The sequence below is a fragment of the Syngnathoides biaculeatus genome, chromosome 19 (assembly GCF_019802595.1).
Source record: "Syngnathoides biaculeatus isolate LvHL_M chromosome 19, ASM1980259v1, whole genome shotgun sequence".
NCBI classification, from domain to species: Eukaryota; Metazoa; Chordata; class Actinopteri; order Syngnathiformes; family Syngnathidae; genus Syngnathoides; species Syngnathoides biaculeatus.
In genome coordinates, this window is record NC_084658.1 from 2166813 (window position 1) to 2185433 (window position 18621).

The 18621-nt window shown below is 42.2% G+C and overlaps 1 pseudogene; it reads left to right on the forward strand.

Annotated features, from left to right (window-relative positions):
• The first annotated feature begins 12245 nt into the window (after nucleotides 1-12245).
• Nucleotides 12246-17003, forward strand: LOC133493028 (protein Jade-1-like; annotated as a pseudogene).
• Nucleotides 17004-18621: the final 1618 nt, after the last annotated feature.

The following is an 18621-nucleotide window of genomic DNA, read 5'->3' on the forward strand; positions in this document are numbered from 1 at the left end:
CTGTTCAATCCCGTACCTCCGTGTGTGTAGTTTGCATGTTCTCCCTGTGTCTGCATGTGCGTATCCTGCCTCCTGCCCGTTGACAGCTGGTATAGGCTCCAGGACACCTTTGAAACATCATGCGGGTAAGAAAGTGGATGGATGGATATATATGTGTAACACTTCGCGGTTACTATGGCGCGCGCGTGCAGCAGCCCAACCCCAACCTCCGCCGCCGGTGGATCACCAGAAACTTTGCTGCTTGAAAAGTACAACTTGGTGTTAAAAAAAAAAAAAAAAAAAGTCTGGCCACCTGCTATAAATTGTCTACATCTAACCAACTTCTCAGAAAAGCATCAAATCTCCGTTGTCCATTTCATGGGACGGTTATTGTTCGTCGTCAGTGCCACGTCCCTCCCAACACGTGAATCCCGCTTGTGTGTGTTCTGGCTCAAACGCTTGAACATTGCAAATTATTTTTATTTTGTTTGTTCAAGGATCAACTCGCTTTGCTGGCTCTCAAAACACAACACTTCCCGGTTACTATTTAGAGCAATCTGCACGTGCGCGCCCCCCAGCCGCTGTCGGTTGCTTGAGAGAGGCTTGCTGTTTGGGGTTGAAAAAAAAAAAGTCAGGACACGGCAGCTGTATATTCTCTACATCTAAAACAACTCCACACAAAGGCATCAAACAAATCTCCACGGTCCGTATAATGGGATTATTTTCGTCGTTAGTGCCACGCCCCCTTCTCTAACAAGTCAACTGCCGGCTGTGTGTATTCTGGGTCAAGCGCCAAGACTTGAACACTGTACGTCATGCTACTTTTGTTTTGTTTGTTTGTAATTATTTTTTCACAAAAATCGGCCACAAAATGCCAGATAGTGGATGTTCTCTGTTTGATGAAATGTATCCATGAGCAATGGGGGGTCAGAACAGGAAGCACTGCAGGTGTGGCAAATGTTGATTGACTGTCAGTTTTCCAGCCGGCTCATTGGAATGTCTGAGCGAGAGAGGAATTTCAATAATACTTTTCCAATTTAGAGATATTTCTCTGTGAAATCTGCAGATAAGTCTGGCATTAAAAGAAACGCTGAACCCTCATCGACTAACTTTTAATGTGTGCTCCCATTCCTATTAGTTTTGACAAAGTCTTCCTTTAATCTTGATACATCCCATTTTGGATTCAATCTCAAATTAAAATCCACACCACAAATCACAATTCCTTGGGTTTTTGTAATCACCAAATCAAACATTTGTATGTAAAATTCCCATGTTTCACCTGGGGGAGCATAAACATTTATAAAAGTAATTTACCTGTATGTCCCTTTCAACCTCCCCACAACCACATTATATCTTCCTTCTTTATCTATAATTTCTGATATCTTTTCAAAAATCATCCTTGTCAATATAAGTGAAGCGACCCCGCGTCTGTGCCCTTTTTTGTATGACGATGAGTCTTCTTCTTTTTCTTGTTAAGGGTCGCCACAGCGTGTAATCTTTTTCCATCCAAGGTTATCTCATGGATCCTCCTCTCTAACATCCACTGTCCTCATGTCCTCCCTGACAACATCCATCAACCTTTTCTTTGGTCTTCCTCTCGCTCTTTTGCCTGGCTCTGGCTCTGTAGTACTGCAAGGCACACAAACATGCATTTACACATAAACAATCCTCAATATACTTTAAAATAAATATGTTTTGCATTTTTGTAGTGAGTAGATCTTTGTGACTTGGTCATTCTATTTCATTATTGGTCATTCTAAAAAAAAAAAAAAAAAAAAAAAAAAGACCCCCACCTCCTTGGATCGCCAGAGGCTGGCTGCTTGAAAAGTAGATCTTGGGGTAAAAAAGTCTGGGCACACCTGGTCTACAGCATGGCTGCTCCTACAATTCTATTGTTGACCCAAGATTATAGCACACATACAGAACAGTATACACACATTCACATTTGTGAATGATTGCATAATACATTTGTGTGATTATTTACATATTTACAAAATTGAAATGCAATGGTTGACTGCCATTTATTAATTGTTATTTGAACATTTAATTGAACCTTTTATCATAAAAATCAAGCAAGCAAGAAATAATGACAATATAAGGTCACCATGTTTTTTTTTCCATTTGTAAATGCTGTATTAATGGTTTTGTGATAAGTTGTCATTCACATTTGCAGATCTGTGTCTTGTTTGTTATGTGAGCTAATCTGCCTTGCCTGTTAAAGAAGCGAACACGAAGAATAGTTAACAGTGACAGTCTGCCAGAAACTGTGACTGGATGGAGCTCGGAAGATGTGCTGCGGGCACTTTGCAGCCCCATCTCCAAACCTTACATCATCTTTTATTCTCCATCTTATATTGATATGTATTTTCCTCTTTATTCATGTACAAATTCAAAATGACAGTTGCAGGAGCAATGGAGAAAAGTGCTCTGTCTTCATTTTTTCCCCTCCACTTTCTGCAAGGATTTTTTTCTTCATTGCCTATCTTCAGTTTGATTGTTTGTGATGTGAATCTCAGATATATTGTTTGTGATGTCTCCATGCAGTCCAACTGTCACCAGCTCGCAGTGTCTACATTCTTGATATTATTTCTGCCTTTCTGTATTCCATCTTTGGGCGCAACTGACCCTCTTTCATTTTCTGTGTCATAATGTGATAGAACAAATTTCCCTGTGAGGCATCACACTATTGGAAGAGCGAATAACATATGTTGTGTCTCAAACTCACCCTTTTTTCCCCTTATCCCACTGGTGCAGATGACCAGTGAGTTCGCCAGTGCCAAAGGCTGCGGATGAAGATGGAAGGAAACATGCCACATATTGTAGATTATCATTCATCTCCAGGGTGAGCCGTGCCATAATATGAATCATCCCCATCAAAATCCAAAAGAGGAGCCATAATGCATTACATTCAGAGTACTACAGTAATGTATTGCTAATGTTGTATTGATATTGGAGGAGAATAGTCTTTTCAGTGCCTTAAGGAACCCTCATAAAGATGATCCTCATTTCCTTGGCATGTGTTCTGACTCTGTGAGGCTTTATAGGAAGTTGTGTGCCCCACCCCCTCCTCCCCATTATATTATATTTCATTAGATGTCCAGCCTAATCCTTCACTTAACACTGAGCCAGCAGGGCATGCTCGCGGCTTTGGACAAAATAAAAAGTTAAAACAATAATAAAAACAATAATAATTAAAAGATGATGCAACTGTAAAGGCAGGTTCGTCCCTGTTGGCTTGACATTAGTAAAGCTATTAACCACTGGACACAAAATTGGTCCACCAGAATAACAAAATTTCTGGCCTACAACAAATGCAAAAATGCTCAAATTTCATTGGGCCTGTCAGGCAAGTATGCATTACATCTTGCTGATAAAATATCTATCTTCTGTATTTTTCTGAATACTTTCCTTAATATCATTGTAAATAATGCATGACATTTTACGACTGCTCATGCATATGCAAAAGAATTTGAGCTACACCACAAATTTGCTGTACTTCTTCTGGTCCTACGAATAAATTTATTGAGACTATATTGAGGAGACTTAAAACACCGTGGAGGAGCACAATAGTGGTCAAGTGCTCTAAATCAAAGTGTAGGAAAGCAGAACGCAAGTGGAGCAACTCCCAAACTAAACTCCAAATTTACTATGACCTCTACAGACATATTCTTTGTAATTTTAGTTAGTCAAGTCGAAACAGCAACACTTCTGAAATTGTCAGTAAGCACCTCAATAATACTCGCATTCTGTTTGCTGTGGTTGACAAGCTCACAACCCCCCCCCCCCCAAATCAGATAGCTCCAGAACTCAAAAGAACTGACAAATGCAATGAGTTTGCCTGTTATTGTGAAAAAATACAATCCACCAGGTTAAATATCAGAACAAATCAGCGAAATGATATAATGTTACTACATTAGAAACCACCCCAGTGAAGCTTTATTTCCATGTCCGAATTTGATGCAGTTGACCATAAAACTGTCTTATCAAGCTGTCTTGACTCACTACCATCTCACTTTTTAAAAACTATTGTGAAATCCGTGCTAGCTAATTTGCAACAAATAATAAATTGCTCACTTCAGTTTTCGACTTCCCTAAAGCTCTTAAAGTAGCTGCTTTTAAGCCTCTTCTAAAAAATAGAGCACTGGACACTTCTGTGTTAGCACACTATACACTCATCTCTAATATCACTATCATAGCCAAGGTCCCTGTCCAACCGCTGTCAGAGTTTGGTCCGGATTGCCGGCAACAAGTCGAACTCATTTCCGGTGAGAGTTTGACTCGCCAAGGCTGCCCTTTGTCACAGATTTTGTTCATAACGTTTATGGACAGAAGGCGCAGCTGAGAAGTAGAGGGTGTCTGGTTTGGGAGCCTCAGTATCTCATCTCTGCTCTTTGCAGATGATGTGGTTCTGTTGGCCTCATCGCAGCCAACTGTGAAGCGGCTGGGATGAGAATCGGTACCTTCAAATCTGAGACCATGGTCCGCAGTCGGAAAAGGGTGGCGTGCCCTCTCCGGGTTGGTGATGAGATCCTGCCCCAAGTGGAGGAGTTCAAGTATCTTGGGGTCTTGTTCACGAGTGAGGGAAGAATGGAGCGGGAGATCGACAGGCGGATCGGGGCAGCATCTGCAGCGATGGGGATGTTGTATCGGTCCTTTGTGGTAAAGAGAAAGCTAAGTCGAAAGGCAGAGCTCTTAATTTACCAGTCGGTCTACGTTCCTACCCTCAGGTATGGGCACGAGCTGGGGGTCCCGACGGAAAGAACAAGATCCCAGATACAAGCGGCCGAAATGAGTTTCCTCTGCAGGGGGTCCGGATTCTCCCTTAGAGATAGGGTGAGAAGCTCGGTCATCCAGGAGGGGCTCAGTTTCAAGCCGCTGGTCCTCCGCATAGTGAGGAGCCAAATGAGGTAGCTGGGGCATCTGATCCGGATGGCTCCCGGACGGCTCCTTCGTGAGGCGTTCCGGACATGTCTCACTAAAACAGAACCTGGGGATAACCCAGGACATGCTGGAGAGACTATGTCTCTCAGATGGTCTGGGAACGCCTCAGGATCCCTCCTGAAGAGCTGGAAGAAGTGGATGGGGAAAGGGAAGTCTGGGTATTCCTGCTGAAGCCACTCCCCCCGCAACCTGAACAACAGAAGCGGTACAAAATGGATGGATGGATGGCTAGCCAAGATTGTTGGAAAAGATATTTTAAATTAACTCAGCAATTTCTTGAATTTAAATGGATTTTTTGAAAGATTTCAATCAGGTTTCCGAACCTATCAAATTACAGAATCTGCTCTTATCAAGTGCGAAGTGATAAAAGATTAAATACTGACTCATATGACTACAGTTTAATTGAGGGATTTTGTCACTGTCTAAAGCAGATAAATAACTGGATGAGCCAATATTATCTTCAATTAAACCACAACAAAACAGATTTTGGCAACATGAAAACTGGATTGTTGTTTGGAAATACCTGGACTTACTGTTTTTAAAAAACAAAGCCCAAGTCAAAAACCTTGGTGTTCTGATAGATTCCGACCTGACTTTTAAAATATCAAAACACTGACAAAAAACTGCCTTTTACGAGCTGAAGACCATGTCGAGAGTGAACACAGTTATATTTAGCAGTCTCTCCAGATGACTCCAGTTCAATTGAGGTGTTGTGTCACTCTCTAAAGCAGATAAATAACTGGATGAGCCAACATTTTCTGCAACTAAACCACAACAAAACTGAGAAAGCTGTTTTGGGGAATAAAGAAAAGAGGATTTCTGTGAACAGTTCTTCTTCATCTTTTCCTTTCGGCTTGTCCCGATTCGGGGTCACCACAGCTTGTTAGCTTTTTCCATCTAAGCCTATCTCATACATCTTTCTCTCTAACACCCACAGTCTTCATGTCCTCTCTGACAACATCCATCAAGCTTTTCTTTGGTCGTCCTCCGTCCTCAGCACCCTTCTACGAATATACTCACTCTCGCCTCTGGACATGTCCAAACCATTGAAGTCTGCTCTCTCTAAACTACTCTCCGAAACATCCAACTTTGGGTGTCCCTTTAATGACCTCATTTCTAATCTTATCCAACCTACTTACTCCGAGCGAGAACCTCAACATCTTGGTACAGTAGATTCTAAGAAAACCAAGACCCAGCCTTCACGCTATAAAAACATGTAACCCTGTGCAATTGGACAATTTGTTGAAGGGGGTATGTTAAAAAAATAGCAGTGGTTTTGCTTGGGCACTCAATGCTTAAAATAGAAATGTAAATGGGGTGGATGGTTTTGTGTACGTGACTGATATGGGTCTTTGACCTGTAGAAATTTGTGAATGTGAACAGATTTTTAACACTTTTTTATTATATCCAGGGTGGCACAGTGGCTCATCTGGAAAGTGTTGGCCTCACAGTTCTGAGGTCATGGGTTCGGGTTTCCTCCCACATCCCAAAAACATGCAACATCAATTGGACTAAATTGCCCCTAGTTGTGATTGTGAGTGTGACTGTTGTCTGTCTCCATGTGCCCTGCAATTGGCTGGCAACCAGTTCAGGATGCCCGTTGACAGCTGGGATAGGCTCCAACACGCCCCGCGATCCTTGTGAGGATAAGCGGCAAAGAAAATGAATGGATGGATATTACAGTGAAGAAAATAAGAATTTGAACACCCTGCTATATTGCAAGTTCTCCCACTTAAAAATCATGGAGGGGTCTGAAATTTTTATCGTTGGTGAATGTCCTCTGTGAGAGAAATAATCGGGGAAAAAAAATCCAGAAATCACAGTCTTTGACTTTTTAACGATTTATTTGCTGGATACAGCTGCAAATAAGTATTTGAACACCTGTCTATCAGCTCGAATTCGGACCCTCAAGGACCTGGTAGTACACTTTTAAAAGTCCACCTCCACTCCATGTATTATCCTGAATCAGATGCACCTGTGTGAGGTCGTTGGCTGCATAAAGACACCTGTCCACCCCTTACAATCAGTAAGACTCAAACTTGTAACATAGCCAAGACAGAAGAGCTCTCCAAAGACACCAAAGACAAAATTGTACAACTCCACACGGCTTGAAAGGGCTACGGAGAAATTGCCAAGCAGCTTGGTGAAAAAAGGTCCACTGTTGGAGAAATCATTAGAAAATGGAAGAAGCTAAACATGACGGTCAATCTCAATCAGAATGGAGCCCCATGCAAGATATCCCCTTGTGGGGTCTCAATGATCCTTAGAAAGGTGAGGAATCAGATCAGGACTACACAACAGGACTTGATCAATGAACCAAAAAGAGCTGATGATTATACAGATATGATATGATATGATATATGATATAGATGATAGCTTGCACCTTTGAAAATGCAAATTTCACCAAATTAGGAAATTCAAACACAATATTACAGAATAACAAAAAAAAATGTTTTTAACACAGAAATTAGGTAGGAATTGGTATTTCCTCCCACATGCCAAAAACATGCAACATTAATTGGACACTCTAAATTGCTCCTAGTTGTGATTGTGAGTGTAGCTGTTGTTTGTCTCTATGTGCCCTGCGATTGGCTGGCAACCAGTTCAGGGTGTACCCGCCTCCTGGCCGTTGACAGCTGGGATAGGCTCCAGCACCCCTGCGACCCTTATGAGGATAAGCTGCTAAGAAAATGGCTGGATGGATGGATATTATCATCTATTAGACATACATGGTGGCACAGTGGCGCACCTAAGTGCTGGCCTCACAGTTCTGAGGACCAGGGTTCAAATCCTGGCCGTCCCCTGTATGGAGTTTTTATGTTCTCCCTGTGCCTGCGCGGGTTTTCTCCAGGGATTCTGGTTTCTTCCCATATCCACAAAACATGCATTAATTGGAGACTCTAAATTGCCCTGAAGTATGATTGTGATTGTAAATGTGACTGTTGTTTGTCTCCATGTGCCCTGCAATTGGCTGCCAACCAGATCAGGGTGTAGTCTGCCTCCTGCCCGATGACAACTGGGATTGGCTTTAGCACTCCTGTGACCCTCGTGAGGACAAGTATCTCAGAAAATGGAGGGATGAATGGATGAAACATAATGTACTTGCATATAATCACTTCTTAAAATCCCAGGTCTAATGCATTGAGCTGAGTAGGATGCATCACACAAAGCAGCCATTGTTTCCTTGGACAATTTTTGCCTCCCTGGGTAGAAGTGTTTAAGTGGCACTGTGTATATTTGTTGTACAGGAGAAATGCCTCTTAGCCTTAACAACATATTTGTTCAGGTAAACACACTTCCAAGTGTGTCAGAGCCCAGGGTGATATACAACACAGATTATCTCAAATTTAAACGATGGTTTTTGCTATCCGTGCGGTTTAAAGTGTGTTTGTTCATGCAACAAGGTCACCCAATTAGCCATCTTGTGCTTTCTCGTTCAGGCTGTCCCGTGGGCAGGTGATGATGAGGCACCAGCTCTTTCTTATTGGCATTCCACCAGTTAGAAACATGACTATTGCTAAATAGGCACAGTACAAGTGATTCCTTCATTGAGGTGTACTGTATTTTATATTTGACAGAATGATGTCACACTGTAGGGGAAAAGTGTCGTCTATTCTATTTTTCAGATTATCTTTTGTTTTGTGCATGCCAGAAAATTATTGTAAATATTATTTACTGTTTTCATACAAAATGTGCTCTGGGCAGTTTTCTTTGTGGCATCCTCTTTACTCAGTTGTGCAGAAGTGACAGTCCTATGATTCCAAAAGATAAAAAGATTCAACGGTGAGCTTTAAAGAGATTTTACCTGAGGATGGAAGATAATTTACCCAAAAAAGAAGGATATGCTGGCACCATGCTCCTGAGGTGGGGATTGATTTGAAGAGGAACCCTTTCAAGGGTTCTCTCCAAATACGAGTGCAAACTCGCATGCATATAGAGAAAAATGTGTGTGTGTGTCTGTGTACAGGTGTCTGCAAGAGAGTCAAAGCAGTGACTTAAATGAGTGAGAACGACCGCTGGCGCTGCTGTACATGGTTGTGCTTTCGAACAGAGGCCACTCTGACTAATTGGGCTAATTTGGCAGTGGGAAAAGGAAGAGTCCCAGAGGACCAAGTGGCTCCTCACTCTTTTCATCATCTCTTTCTCAGCTCATTGGAACCAGGCTCTCTCGCCAGCTAACCCTTCCTCGCTGGTGTATTTCACTTGGTCTTATTCTCACTTTGATAGCCACCCCTCTCATGTTGCAATCAAGAGAGAGCTGTTATGTTTGAAGTCGTCTCGCAGTCACAGTGCTCCTTGTCCATGTCAATGACGGATTCTTGCCAGCTACATTAAAGGGCTCCTGTCATGAAATGGATGATTTTTAGTACGTTATTAATGAAAAAACGTCAGCCAATATGGGCCCATGCTTTTTTTCACCAGAAAAACATGATTTTGACCTATAAAGCTTTTTGTAACTCCCGCCATGAAAATCCTCTCGAGGGATTTGTTTTCGAGAAGAAGCAGGGAGGACTTCTCAAAGTATTCTTTCCATCTACAGTGGTTCCTCAACTTCTTCCTCTTCTTAAAACTGTGCCAAACATATATGAGCATTCATCAAACAAATTCCATAATGGATAGGTCGTGGCCTGGGCTAACTACGCCTGCCCCCGGCATTGTTAAGCTGCAAGGCATAGGTAGAAATTCAGATAATGTAGGTCAAACACAAAATAAATAATAATATTAAAACAAAATAATATGAATGTTCACGTTCCTCCGAGAAAAAGGTGTGCCAGGAAGATACTGTGGTGATAGCCAATAGGAGAGCAGCTCTATCACTCCACACATAGATACAGAAAGTGAATGGAAACCTTATGATGCTAACAGAAGTCTGTGTTCCGGTGAATTACACAAGGTAGTGGATGAGGACTTATGTCCTAAAAAGGACAAGTAGTCTCTAAGGAACAAACGTAGAAAAGCATAATGGTGAGCGGCAACATTAAATGTCCTCTCCAGGGGATGTAAACTTTATGGAATAATGTTTACCGGGGAGCATGATGTTTCTTAAAGAAATGAAGGAAAAAGAGAGACAAATAACATGGGTTAAATGGCAAGTTAACAGTTGAAGGATGCAGCAGGTTGGTAGAAAGATTGATGGCAAGTGTTACAGGGAAATAAGGAAAAGCCAAGATTAAGACTTACAACTTGGGAAATTGAGAGGTTGGTTAGCATAGGCAAGAAAGAGAAAGGCAGGAGAGTCAGCTGAAGTAATGCAAGCAGTGGCTATATTAAAACCAGCTGCAACAGGTTATAACAGGCTAAAGAAAGTGAGAACCAGAAAGAGAGCTGTATGAAAATCTTGAAAAAAGAAAAAGAAAAAAAATGCTGTCTCCCTGGGAAATACATTCGCTGATAGGAAAATATGGCACACACATATTGACACAATCACAAGCCCCCAACCCTCCTATTGATTTAACAGTTCTAAAAGATGTCCAAATCATGCTCCTCAAAGTGAAACCCAGTGATGGCTTATTGAAAAAACTAAATTAGAAGATAATACACATTAGGGGTCTCAAACTGGCGGTCCGCCAAGTGGCCCCTAAGATGGTATTTTGCGGCCCCCACCTTACTTATTATGAAAGTTAAATGATAGTGTGGCCCTGAAGTTTTATATGAATGGCACTTTACGCTGTTGTGTGTGGAGCTGGTGAACCTACCAATCACGGTGGGGTTGTGGCTTTCGGGGTGTGACAGTGACAAGTCCTGATGCAAGCTGAGAAACATTTTTCATTGAGTGAAAGTTTGTGGTTTTGCCATGGAGAGTTTTATTAGTTTTGCGCACAACCTGTTTACACCAGCTTTCTTGCTTAACTTATTTTGTGCTTTAAAAAAAAAAGACATTTTAAAATTTTCTCTTTTAAATTGTGTGCAACTAGAATCACTGAGGGTGTTGTGGTACACACGCCTGCCTTTGGTGTGGGCAGTGTGGGATCGATTCCTGCTCAGTGATGGTGTCGATATCTCCCCTGTGACTGACTGGCGACCAATTCAGGGTGTAGTCCGCCTTCCGCCCGACGTTAGCTGGGATAGGCTCCAGCTTTCCCGAAACTCTTGTGAGGATAAGCAGCTTGGATAATGACATGATATGACAAATTGTGTGCATGTACGCTGAGGCTGTGTCCCAGCCTCAGCCAGGATGGGCCTCCAGCAGTTCTGAGGTGAATTGACTTTTGAGACCACTGATATACATAGTCAGCGGAAAACCTGTACTACCAAAATAAAATCTGTTTAAAACAATTTTGAGTCATGGGCCTTGCCATGTCTCAACAGGAGGGATGGTAATGGTAAATATTGTACAGACATTTTTGCACATTTGGATTCAATTCTTACTCAAAAACGTTTTGTAGATCATGTCTTAATTGCTGCAAACACAATACTCAAGGGAACTGCAAACCTAAGAGAGGGCAGTTTCCCCAAGCTAGTCATACTTTCCAGTTTTTACACTTTAATCTGATTGAGTTAAACAAAGTACAGCATTACAAATGTTAAGTATTGATCTAGCCCTTATCTAAATGCGTGGAGATTTTTCCATGTACAAGTGCTGATGCAGTTACTGTGGCAAAGTTCTTGTGTAAATATATTATTCCTTCTCATGACATCCCCAAAAAAATTGTACGGCAACAATGGGCCACATTTTGTTAATGGGAAAAAAATCAGTAAAATAGCTGCAAATCTGGAAATAATTTAAAAAAAATCATTGTGCCAGATTAGTGGAACAAAGCAATGCGACAGTGAAGTCTCGATGAAGGAAAACTATGGAACATACAGGGAGAACTTGAAGAGAATGTTTACATATAGTAAAACTGTATATGAAAATAACCCCAACAGATAAAGGATTCTTCCCATTTGAAATTGTATCTGGTAGAACATTTAGACTGCCCATGATAGAGCAGCCAGTGCAGCAGTCAGAAGAAGAAAATACTTAAGCTGATTGGATGAAAGACATGCTGCTAAATAAAACTGTGAAAGAAGCAAATGATCTGCCGCCTACTGTGCCTTCTGTACAGGTGCTGTTGGTTTCCATTGGTGATTGGGTCCTGAGAAAAGACATCAAGAGGAAGTGTTGGTCCTCACCTCACTGGGAAGGTCCCGACCAGATCTGCTGACCACTCCCACTGTGATAAAGATAGCGGAACGTCCCATGCGGATACACTTGTCCCACTGCGAGCCTGTGGCTCCCTTTTCATTCAACGACAAGTAGCGGTGGAAGTCCGGCTACAAAGGGTAGGGCAATAGGCTGCCCTGGTCTCAAACCGGTGAAGAATTCAGATGATCCGTGCTTGAGCATGTTAGATAAAGGAGAGCCACTATTGGGACTGCTGGCCTTTGTGCTGATCGGAACATGGCTCCTCCGCACTAGCCAGTCTGGGACTGTACGGGTTTGTCACTGGCTCTATGGACATGAATCATCATGGAGCAAGGACAATTCCACCTATCCAATGGACGCCAATGCCTGGTACTCGTATGTGAAGATGATGTCCAACCAATGACAGATCAATAAGTGTGGTGAAACTGGAACTACTCAGAAGCCCCACCATGAAAAGAAGTCTGCAGCAGCGATGAGTCTGACAATGCCAGCAATTCCACATACTGGTCCCAGACTTCATCCCAGGCCAGGAAAGATGCAGACAGAAACCATCTGAGGTCTTCAGGACAAACCTGATCACCACCATGAAGGTCCACAATTTGTACCAGCTCAATGCAGAGGATTACTACGTCCTGGCTGATCCACGGAAGCAGAAGCGGGAAAAAGGGTGTCCAGGTGCCCGTTAGCCCACAATCCATCCTGGAGCTCGTGGCCCGAGTGCTAACCGACAAAAGCAAGGAAGTCAAGTTCGTCAGGCCCAAGAATTTGATCCACAGGTCGGCCACCCTGACCCACTGAGGGCCTCAGTTATGTGGACATCAGGACTTTGGCAGAGGGCATGTGTCACTACGACCTCAATGAAAAAGACGTCACCTGGCTGCAGGTCATCAACGAGGAATTTGCAAGGTTGGCCCTTCCGCCACTGGATGAATTCGCCATGGAGTGCTCCTTGGAGGAGTTTGAGCGCTGTTGTCATAAAAACATGACACACAGTACCAAGACACAGTAGGGCCTTGGGATCGAGTACAATGAGAATGTGGTGTGCGACATGCCAGTTCCCCAACGGAGAGGACAACAACGAGATGGTGTTTTGCAACAAGTGCAATATCTGCGTCCACCAGGTATGTTACATAAAAACACTCCCAAAGAGCAGCTGGTTGTGTCGCCGAGGAAGTGGGCCATCACCTCAGGATGGCATCCGAGACAGTTTACTTTCTGTACCAGTCCTTTAAGCTGAAGCAAAAAGCTAACTTCAACCAGCTGTTGCTCATGCCTAAGAAGGACGAGGAGGACACCCTGGCCAGACGTGAACACGAGGTGTTGCTAAGACGACTTCAGCTATCCATGTACCTCCGCCAAAACCTGGAGAGGGTCTGCAACCTGACTTGCATGGTGATGAAGATGAAACGTTCCATGTGGCAAGTTCAGAAGCAGATCTTCCAGAACCAAGTCCAGCTCATAGACCAAGACCTCCTCAGCAGTAATTCGTCAGAGCAGCATCTGCAGAGTCACTTCTCTTTAGACTGACTGAGCTCTCAGTGGTCTCAAACTGGGACCCCATGGAACCACTTGGAACACAAGACGAAACGATAATCAGAGCAGGACAAGGGAAAATCGTGTGAAAGGAAACAAAGCTCAGACTCACTCCCGGTCTCTAAGGATGACACCAGAACCCTTGAGGCCAAACCCTTGGAGGTCAATGAGTTGGATCACGACTCCAAATGCCCAAACCACCCTAACAACAACCTTGTATTTCGCCACATGAGGTACCCGAAGCAGGAGGTGACTGCTCAGGAAGGCATTGGTGGGAGACTGCACTGGAAAACTGTCAGGTTCACCAATCAGACATTCATTAAACAGGACAAAAGACAAAAGCAAACAAAAAAAAGCAAAGACACCAGTTCAAGTCTTGCGAGGAGAAAGGAGAGGAACTGTCTCGTACAATTCAACACTGCACTCTCTGATTATCCTCTCCTCAGCACCTCTATTCATTTAATTTTAAGACGCCCCTTATTTACATGGATGTTACAAAAATGAGACGACAAGCAAAACAGTTTGAAACAAGGTGTACATGTTTGTTCATGTGCGTGTGCATCTGTGGAAGATTGCTGAATACATGTGTGGTCATCATTTCTTTAACAGGCAGCAGTTCTAACACTTCTGATGATTAGAAGTTTTTGTTCTTGCTCTCTCCTGCTAGTTATCTAGAGCATAGCAAAGCATTTCTTTATTGGAAGCAGATGTATGATAATTATGATCACAATTATTCCTACATTTCCCCCTGTTTATCCTACATTTGCTACCACATTTTCTAGAGCAGAGCAAATCATTCTTCATTGCAGGCAGAGCAATGCATTCTTCATTGCAGGCAGAGCTCTTGATTGCAGTCAGAAGCAGTTACTTAATACTATTTACAAATATTTCTACATTATTCTCCTGTTTATCCGACATTTGCTCAAATCCTTAAATCATCTGATAGATCACCCTTTCGGCTTACACTCGGAGGAAAATATAGCACTAATTACTTGTAATCTTCTGGATCAGAGAACAGGTCTGGAAGAGAAGTCATAAGGTCATCATCGTGGTCAAGAATATCACTGTCATTCCTCTGTTGTGCCAATAGTGGATATATTTCTGCCAATTTTGAATTTGTCGGGGCAATAGCAGTGGTTATAAGTTGGTTAAGTGATGCCTTTATGCAGGGAATACAACAACGTCCACAAAATGAAAGAATAGCTGCAAACAGCAATAGAAACTAGGACAGAGAACACCAAATTTTTAGATTTGCCAAAGTTTTTTTCCCACCACTCAGACCTGGCTGATGTGTTTACACCAGAGTGCTCCTTCATCTTGTGGTTCAGGGTGTGGAGGCCTTGAATGGCCATTGTGCGTGACCCATCAGGTGCTGTGATATTTGGAATAAACAACACTGGTCACTGAACATTGAGCAGTCACCACCCTTCTCGACCAGGTGCATGTCGACCGCTATGCGGTTCTGGAACGTCAAGAGTGAGGTTGCAGGTGGTTGTTCCCTTATGGCAATAAAGCCTGCTTCCGTATAATTACCTAGTTTCTGTACATTGTAATGCATGTAGTTGATTCTGTCAACGTTTTTATTCAGAGTTATCCATAACAAGATGGATTCCCATCCTGCAGCAATGTGGTTAGCCAACTTATACTCATCTGGTACGCCTCGTGGGGTGCAAATTGCATCAATGTATGTCAGATCTCCTTCTTTCCAAGAGGACCTTCTCCTTCAGGAGAACCCAAGGAGAGGTCCAAAGATATGATGCGGCCAATTGTATATCCTCTGCTTTGGATGGAAACACAGTCACAGATAAGAGCCAGATACCAGTGCACACGTTCCTGCTGAATTTATCAGTGTGTCATACAACTTTTGACCAACACAAAACCACAACACATCACTGCATGGGAGCAATGGGGCAGTTTGCAGATGGATATCATGACACCATGTTTTGTTGAGACTTCCCACGTTAAAATCTGTCCCTGTAAACCTAACACAGGAGAAATTAGCCAATGCAAGATTAGTAGAAAATATCAGTTTATCATTTACTGCCTTAGTTGTTGGATAAACACTTTTCCATTTCTGACAAGTGGTGTTAGGAGTTGTTTTAGTCATTACCTCCAGGGTACATTGTTTTGGGATTTCTGTTGGAATGACACGCATTAGTGGCCCAGGGCCCATGCATGTGATGTAACTATAGCTTACCTTGTTAGCTGCATTCTACATTAATAACAGTTTTGTTTCCTATTTGTTAAAAAAAAAAGATAATCATAATAATGAAAAAATGTTCCTCAGGCTTTATCGGTTAAAATACTTCCTCCATAGTATATGTACTCTTTTGTATGGCATTTGGGTTTAAGGTAGCATTAAATTGGCAAATGGTGAGAAGAAAGTGGGAGTTTCCTTTAGCATAAGCCCATAGATGGAATCCCCAGCAATTAGACTCTGCCAAGGAATTGAAAAAGTGCTGAACTGATTCACTGGGAGGCACACATGGAGTCCTCCTCTCATGCCTCGGTGACTCCCGCATAGTTGTTTACCAATGTTATTTGAAATGAGGTTGCGCCTCTTTATCTTATGTGTGGTAGGCATAGTTGACTGTGTATAATTATTGGTTCTGTTATGTATTTTTGTCAGCTTTCCAGGTGTCCAAAAGTAGCATATGAACAAAAATATCATTACGGCTGTCAATGTTGCAGCCCAACATTCTATCATATTATTTAGCCATTTTGAAGTCATGTCGACCAAGTCACCCCTAAATGAGTCAAGTGTCTTTTAAATCTTCACCAGCCTTCAGGTATTTTCAGATACTATAAATCTGCACCCACCGTATGCTGGACTTTGCTCACCTTTTCCCTTGGGTGACAAAGCTGAGATGACCTATTACATTGTGTAAGGTGTATCCACGTGTTTCTTTCTGCTATTTTGTCCATGTTATTCAGCTCTTGCTCAGTTTATGCCAGTGTTCGGGTAAAACTGCATGTACAGTCGGTGTTAATTCATAAACAGACAAATGATGAAAGACAAATGGCAGTAATAAAGTTATTAAAGCACAGTAACTTGTTACTTTTTTTTTCTGATGCCGTAGTGCAGGGATGTCAAACTAATTTCTCTTGGGGGCCACGTTGTAGTTCGGGTTTCCCTCAGAGGGACATTTTGAGTGAAGGCAGGATCGATTCCCGCTCAGTGATACTGTCGACATCTGCAATGCGACTGGCTCGCGATCAGTTTGGGGTGTCGTCTGCCGCTGCCCGAAGTTAGCTGGGATTGGCTCCAGCTCTCTCTCCGAATAAATGCAGAAGGGTTGCGTCAGGAAAGGCATCCGGTGTAAAAAAATCAAAACGACAGTTACTGCCGCACCACCATGACAATGGCACAAAAATGGCTTTATACATTAATGCTGATAAAATTCCCAATTTGTTTCTAGTCCTATCAAATTGATGCATGTGAAATTTCCTAGTGGACACGCCACTAGAAAACAATGTTTTTTTGTTTTTCAAAAGAAGTCATACAGAATCCACCAACTTTTTTTTTTTTTTTTTTTTTGCATTCGTTATTAATTAATAGCATTGGTATTATCTCTGGATCTATGCAAACAACACAATCTTTTGGACACATTTTTTTGTATGTAGTGATCCAATTTGTTTTGTTTTTATTTATTTTTTTTTGGGGGGGGTGGAACCTTGAGTGGTTCCCACAGGTACCACTCGAACAGAAAAATTAAAATAACGGGTAGCGTTTTCATCCAACACCCAACAGCAAAATTTAACTGTTTAGTCACCATTATGACAGCAGTCTCACTCCCATGTGTAACCGGACTACAGCGACCTTGGCAGTGGGAATGAGAACAGCTATCTTACAAGTGGCCAATAAAAACAAATTAGTATTGTTTGTGTTTACAATGGTTTCAAAAGCAAAAACTTTCTTACAATGAACTCAAGTACCCCTTTTGCAATTTTTTAAGCTATTTGGGGTTGTTAATAACTCCTGAAAAGGGCCCACTTGTGTGTTTTTTTTTTTCCTTCATCATTCGTCTATCTCTCATTGTGTGGAAATTATTGGTAATTTGTATGGTCTCCCAAACAGTGTTTTGAATGGAAAGAGACCCTTACGCTCTTGTAATGTATGTATAGTTAGACTAAATTTATCATTGTGTCCAAATTGCCCCTACGTGTGATTGTGAGTGCGGCTGTTTGTCTCCATGTGACCTGCAATTGGCTAGTAACCAGGTCAGTGTGTACCTTGCCTCTGCCCGTTGACAGCTGGGATAGGCTCCAGCCTTCCCCGCGACCCTTGTGAGGATAAGCGGCTAAGAAAATGGATGGAGGGATGAATGGATGTGTAGCTTGAGGAAACTGACCACGTTTTGGATGCACAATCTCTTGTGGATTATGTCGCACACAGATCAAACAAGCCCTACAAAAAAAAGTTTTTTGCATACAAGTTAAATCCATGGATCACGTAATGCCTTTGAACCAGGGCTACCATTCCCCCTGTTGAGACCTCAGACTTCCCATGGGTCAAGATTGCAGCCCACTTAAAAAAGTTTTTTGGTAAAAAAAAAAATTTGTATCTGTGCTGACATAATTCCCATTTTGTAATGTAGTATCTTATTTTTTCCACATTTTTAGCTCTGCTGGTAAATTTGTTGTTGCATTTTGTTTAACACATCATCTCAAAGTATGTCTTCATTTGTTACATGGTCGGCTAATCCCATAAAGGTTTTGGGTGCTGCTTCTTTTGCAATTTTATCTGGAAATCCATTTCCTAATGATTCTTTGTCTGTATTTGATGTGTGTACTGCACATTTACAAATGGCTATTTCTTTTGGTAATTGAACTGCTATGAGCAAATTTTGAAGTAGCTCTGCATGTGTCACTGTGTTCCCTGTCGCAATTCCTCTATTTTTCCAGTATTGTCTGTGTAGATTGTGATACCACCGTGAATACAGCAGCACCTGGTCTCAGATTGTTTAAGACTCTCCAATAAGATATTGTCTGTACAGTTCAGTCATCCCAATCCAAATCTGGTTCTTTTTCTGTCCAATCAG